General features: G+C 36.2%; 1 long non-coding RNA gene across 2 annotated transcripts; it reads right to left on the bottom strand.

Moving 5' to 3' along the window:
* Nucleotides 1–1,688: 1,688 nt before the first annotated feature.
* Nucleotides 1,689–6,237, bottom strand: LOC122051826. Of its 2 annotated transcripts, XR_006131568.1 has the most exons (5): nucleotides 5,589–6,237; nucleotides 5,404–5,519; nucleotides 5,183–5,246; nucleotides 4,098–4,164; nucleotides 1,689–2,025 (listed from the first exon to the last, which is right to left on the bottom strand). It is a non-coding gene; the product is annotated as an uncharacterized LOC122051826 (long non-coding RNA). The 2 variants fall into 2 exon arrangements; XR_006131567.1 differs by lacking the exon at nucleotides 1,689–2,025 and having other exon boundaries at nucleotides 2,032–4,164.
* Between the last annotated feature and the right edge of the window lie 399 nt (nucleotides 6,238–6,636).

The raw sequence follows: 6,636 nt of genomic DNA, 5'->3' as shown, positions 1-6,636 counted from the left end.
TTGCATATATATTTTTTTGTTGGCCTAAATAATTTTCATGTTCATTTAGGGTAACTTAAAAAAAATGAAATTATCAATCTATTCTGCAAAATTAAATTTTCTTTACATACTTTAAATAACTTATTACGTTGAGAGTATAATAGCATAAGTTATCCTTAACTTATAAAAGTAACCTATTTTGAGTCCATATAAATAGTAGATACAAATGGATGAATTATTAAATTCACTTTAAAAGCTAATCAATTTTGTGTTTCACATCCATCTTAATATTAAATATATAATGATGGACACAAGAAAAATTAGCTTGACTTTCCTCATGTTATCCATTTTTATTATTCCAACGACATCTAGAGAGCTTGCTCTAGCATCAGCTCCTACTGGAATTGATTTTTTTGAATTACTATGTAAGTTATTATTATTTTCATACACAATATTTGTATTCATAATTCTCAAGGCATTTGAATTAATGAAGTTATGATACTAGAGTGACATTGTATATTTAGATAATCAACTTATCCATATTGTTCCTAACATAAATCTCAAAGCTTTTTTCTATACAACATATTTATTTTTGTATGTATAATTATCAAATTATAAATACTAAGAACAATTATTTCTTTTTATTATTATGCAGTTAACCAACTTGCTGAAATTGCAGAAAAAAGTCAAGGTATATTTTTCCCAAAGAATCAATTAATTGGAAATCGTAATATATCTTGTAAGTATTGTTTTGATCCCCCTAGTAGGTGGTGGGATTAGTAATATCTATAAGAAATAAATATATCATAAATAAACTACTATTAAACTTATATAATTGAGGTAAGTGCATGAGTCATATTCAAATGATTTGAGATAATAATACTTCACATTTTATATTATAAAAGTTGAGCCTAAAAGAATGAATATAATTTTTAGAAAAATATAGAAATTAAAAATAAATTTATCATTTAAAAAATTATGAAAATTTTTATTAGTTAATTTAAGAATATAGTAAATACAACAAAAACAAAGTTTTTAGAAGAGTTTATGAAAGGCCTATAACAATGTTTAACAATCATTGCTAAACCTATTGCACCGGTGTTAAAACGACTATAGATGTTGGTGGTGTTATTGGCAACCAAAGCAGTAAAACTAATTGGTGGTTTAAACCATTAACCAATTTTGATATATACCTTTAGCAATGGTTAATTACCGATTCAGAAAGATAAGTTTTAGAAGTTGTCCTGAACTGATTCAGAAAGCCAACTTGCAGAAGAGGTAATTGATTGTTCATGAATGTGTTTATTGATAGAAGCAGTCGATAACCCATGCAGAAAGTTAGGCTTTTAGAGTAGTGAAGCATCACTTCTGATGGTTGTTTGTTGCAGCAGTTGTTAATTGATTGAGAAGCTTGGTTGTAAAAATGTTTGAAACCAATTCTTCAAATTTAACATTAGTTTTAGGAGCGGTTAAAAACCAATTGAGAAACCTGGTTGTAAATAAATTTATCATTAGTTTTAGAATCAGTTAAAACTACTTTATTATCGAATTTGAACCGATTTAACAATGATTCTATTTCATATTATACCAGAACATTTATCTAATTTTTAAAACCAAATACAATATCAAATCAATTCACATTTCACTTCATAAAATTAATTTATTACATTACCAATTTAACACAAAATATTCATATTTGATTCCAAAATATTACTATACAACCTTCTTCAATCCCCAAAAGTTTATAACAACTCTCCTCCGCCAAAAACAACATCAAACAAGAAGTGCTTGTCAACACCTAGAACTAGTTTTCTGAATGATAACAAAATTTACAATGTGACTTTCCTTTTTCTTAAAACAGAATTACCTCCCGCTTCTAGTTAAATATATGACCACTGACAAACCCACGTCCTCCATTGGCAGATGGCACTCAATTTGTATTGAAAAAGAGCAACACATTAACAAAAAACATTGTCTACTTATTTGAACAATAACTCTCAACGAAGAACAACCAATCATCAGTTTACAAGCCAATGGAACCAGATACTGCAAAAGTAGAAAAGTCAGTGTAGGTATATTAAACAATGTCATGAATAAAAGAAAGATAAGCAAAGAAAAAACAACATAGGCTTCGAGAATCTTTTCTAAATTTGTTGTTTTGTTGTGTATAATCCTTTCAATTTTAATGCATCATCGTGCATAGAATCTACTGCTCCTAGTAACTTTAGCAAGTGTCTCAGGCACTTGCAATCCTATCCTTAACAACAGTTCTAGAAAAAATTACAGGACATTTTTCTCTCAATGGATGTTGGCATTAAGCAGTGGATAGACTGACTAGGCATTAATCTCCTAGCTTCAGATCCCTATGAGCTGCTACTGAAGTTGAATAATAGACAATAACATATTGCCCCATACCAGTAAAAGGTTGATCTAGCTAGTTAAGCATGAATTTGTATGAATATTGGGATTTTCTTTTTTCCCTTTTACCAATTTGATGTTGCTGTAAAACAAATAAAGCTAAAAGTTTACAACTAAGAAAGTTCGTGTTACGAATTAAGAATGGAATGCATACGTTTATCTAATTAGAATTGATATGCTTGTACTAGGTCTAACTTTAATCAGAGAAATTATTAGCATGACATGAAGTATATTTTATATTGATGCGTGTAGGTTATACATATTTTTATGTATCATTTAGCAAATATCTTATTGCATTTCTTACGCATGATTTGCATTTGCAAACCCTATTTCTATGTGATTTCATTATTTTTACTCTTTTAGTTCAAAGAACTGTACTTTGCTTATTTTAATTGATAAGACGTATTTTTGGATAAAAAATGGAGCAAAAATCCTTAGAAAGAGAAGTTGAAGGAAGGAGTATGCTCTAACTATGTGCCATGACATGGCCATGCTTCTACAAACAAGAAAGATGAAGAATGAAGCGAGAAAAGGATCAACACGGGCTAGCCATGACTCATCATCAAGTTAAACACATGAAATATACATAAATGAAAAGGCTTTCAAATGACTTTAAAATTGGAGTTTTAATCAAGAAACATGGTCTAGTCATGTTCCTTAACACGTGTATGTTCATATGGAAGACATTTGGCCAAAAACAGAGCTAAAACATAATCTAAAGCCTCCAAAACATCCGGGCCTTGCATATATGGAGGACCATGTGAAAATCTGGCACAATCTAGTATTTTTCAAGGCCTAGCACTACCTTTTTTGCATGGCCGTGTCTTTTTGGCATGACCGTGTCTTTTTCAAACATTGCCATGTCAAATTCTGAATTTTCCTATACTGTGGACCAAACATAAAATGGACATAACATTCTAGTCAATTGGAGTTATAGGCTACTCTAGATATCAAAATGTAGATAACTTAGAGATCTACAACTTTTATCTAGACTTTTGTAACGACCCGACCCCTCGGCCCCTTGGGCGGGCCAACTGGCGGCCCCTTGACGGTCCCTTGGGCGGCCCAACTGGTGGCCCAACTAGTGACACCTTATGTCGTCGACCGACGTGTCAGTACTCACTAGGTCTTCCCACCTCTGGGCAGTGGATTTTTGCCTTCCCCATGATTCGAACTCTATACCTCCAAGATAAGTACTAGAGTTTATGAATCCTGGTAGTCAAGTGAGTGGTGCTCATCTCCCCTGTATTAAATAAATTGTCATGCCCCAGGTAGTTCCTGCTAGAGAAAATTTCGACAGCATCTCCCCTTGTAAGGGTGATAATATGAAATTTTCTACAATGCCCGCAGGGCCACATATACCTCGGCCAAAACAACCGGAACAATAATAATATATAATAGTACAAATATAGTAAACATCCACGTAGTTTAATAGTACCAACTAAACATAAGTAGAGATAAGGAAATCATCGCAAAAATCCTACTCAACTACACCCATAAAATACAAATCCGATATCCTACTCAACTACACTCATAAAACACAAATCCGATATCCTATTCAACTACACCCATAAAACATAAAACTCTTGCATACATCAGAATGAAAACCTATCATCAAATAACAAAACGTGAAAGATCCAAATGTCAAGATATAAGTCTGAAAAAAAAACATAGTCTAACACAATAAGTAAAACCCAAACTGTGCGAACTCGTTGCGACGCGCAATGGTGGGGGACTAGCGACTGGAATCTCCTGAACAGCCTCAACCTGAAAATGGTATTAATGGAGTGTGAGTCCAACACTCAGCGAATACCTAGTCGACATGCATAGTAAACTATAACAAATAACAATAACTATGCATACAGTCTCCTGATATAACATATAGAAAGTGCAAAACTGTATGATAAGGAGTAATTGTACTAACCAGAACCTGAGTATAGGGATATCAAGGCCGTTAGACCCAAACTATCATAAATCATGTATGCATGTCAAACAATGCATCCATCCAATGTGTAGCATATAAAGTGCAACAAATACAAGCAATAAATGCAAATAATGCATATGATGCCAATAACATGTCTTGCTCACCCTTAACGCTAGTCAACCATCTCACACACGATGGTGAGACTGAGTGGGTAGGGTTGTGACAATCGTGCACTCTGTTATCACTTCTCCTGAGCGACCGAGTGGACGGGATGCTGTCGGAGTACACCTATCCTCCTACCTCAAACATAGTGAGGGAGCGCAATGCTCTCATCTCTCGGTATGCGATGATGGGGAGGGATCCCTGTCGGCTACCATGCTACGTCACACTACCCATGAGCCGACCAACGGAGCCAAATAGAGAAACCTATTGTAACACACCCTACCTGAATAAAAACCACTAACCCATGAGTGGTTGTGTGTGCAGACCCATGTAACTGGCGATGCACTCAACAATAATGGAGACGACTATCGCACAACATGTAATCATGCGAGATGGTGCATGACACTAAGTATAGAAATATCCTGATCCTATCCCTCTCCATATAATGTGTACTAAGATATGTGGATCAAATAATATGATCTAGGTACACATGTCAAGTAGGATATCTAACCAGTCCAGTATATCATAGAGCATGCCATGTTACTACCTCTATAACATAAATAATAAACAGGTAACAAACAATACATGCTCGGAAATAAATAGTGACATGTCGATGCAGATATAATCATAATTATTACTACTTGTTAAAATCTACTAAACATATCAACAAGACATATCAAAATAGATAGGTCATGGTACCCGCCTCCAATGTAGATCGAGCTAATCAACCTCTATATCGATGTGCTCATCTCGAATCTGAATCCTGTATCAAAATGTCCAGTTTAGCTAACTCTATCATGCATCAATTAGCTAAACTAAATCCTAATCCAATTAAGAATTTCCAAATTGGATCCACCTAATTCATCCAATGTAGACATGGAACCCACGCTATGTAAATCTGATATCCATGGCCAACTTACCTTAATTTACCAGAGATCTTGCTGCTGGAAAATCTGTGGTTGGAGCTATGGATTGTCCACGCACAGTGCCGACCGAAGCAAGGTAAAAGGGTGCTGCCCTCCACATAGAATGTTCCCTAACTCAACACATTACATTTAAATTCCAATTTCCTCATCAACAAACTACAAACTGATCTCTAGCTTACCTTAATATGGTTGCTCCTTGTTGGCACACGACCAGGAAATGCAACTGCTAGAAATTTCTGTTGGAGCAACGATGAAGCCACTGTTGCGCCTCCCACTTTCTCAACTTGCTAACCTCTATGGCATAGGTTGGCCTCCTCTTTGTCTGACCAACAACACTCAACACCTAATGGATCACTGGCTGCTATGGTGGAGAACTCAATCAAGTGGCACTGATGTGATCGAGCGACGTCAAGAGATCTGATATAGGGCATGGGGAAAGAAACTAGGCTTGGATCCTTCCCTTTGGCCGAAGATCACCTCGTGCAGAGCGGCTCAGACAGAGGAGGCGGTGGATCGACGCTAGGGCACGACGATGGTGGATCGGTGCCGGCACGACATCAACATCAGGATCGAAAGAGAAGCGACGCTGAGTGAACCTAGGGCAGAGGAAGGGTGGTCGGCTCTCTATGGCTGGTGACCCGAGGCAAAGGAGGAGAAGAAGGTCAGTGGTAGCGCGAGAAGAGGAAGGAAGCGGCAGGAGGCTGGCGTCGTTCGTTGGGAAGATGATCGGGTTGTGGGAGAGATGTGAGAGGGGAAGATGAGGAGGAGACGGTGCGAGATTGAGAGGAAGACAACCACGAAGTGGAAGAAGGGGGGAAAAAGAGGATTGGGAACAGTAAGGAAATGGAAGAAAGGAAAATAAAAAGAAAATTTAATCTTTCCTTGTTAAAATAGGATAGTCTAAACAGGCTTTCTCGTGGCCCAATAATTGCCCCCGTTAAACTCGTCATACGAGCTCCGAAAAATTCTCAAAAAATTTCTAAAAATCCCAGAAAATTCCCTTATGGTTATTCTCCCCTTTTTTCGGTATTTTACATTCTCCCCCACTAATAAAAATTTGGTCCCCAAATTTCGTTATCTACCATCAATAAGTACCAACAATAGATAGAAAGTATTAATGCTGAACGGTAAATTAATCCACATACCTCATCGTCAGAATGATGCTTTCATCTGACTTTAACCAGCCGGATCGTCTTGTTCAGCAGCTAACACTCCTTCTGGTCCAGA

This window comes from Zingiber officinale, chromosome 3A, assembly GCF_018446385.1.
Source record: "Zingiber officinale cultivar Zhangliang chromosome 3A, Zo_v1.1, whole genome shotgun sequence".
In the NCBI taxonomy this organism is placed as follows: domain Eukaryota; kingdom Viridiplantae; phylum Streptophyta; class Magnoliopsida; order Zingiberales; family Zingiberaceae; genus Zingiber; species Zingiber officinale.
Note: the sequence above shows the minus strand (reverse complement) of the source record. Positions and strands in the feature narration are given on the sequence as shown.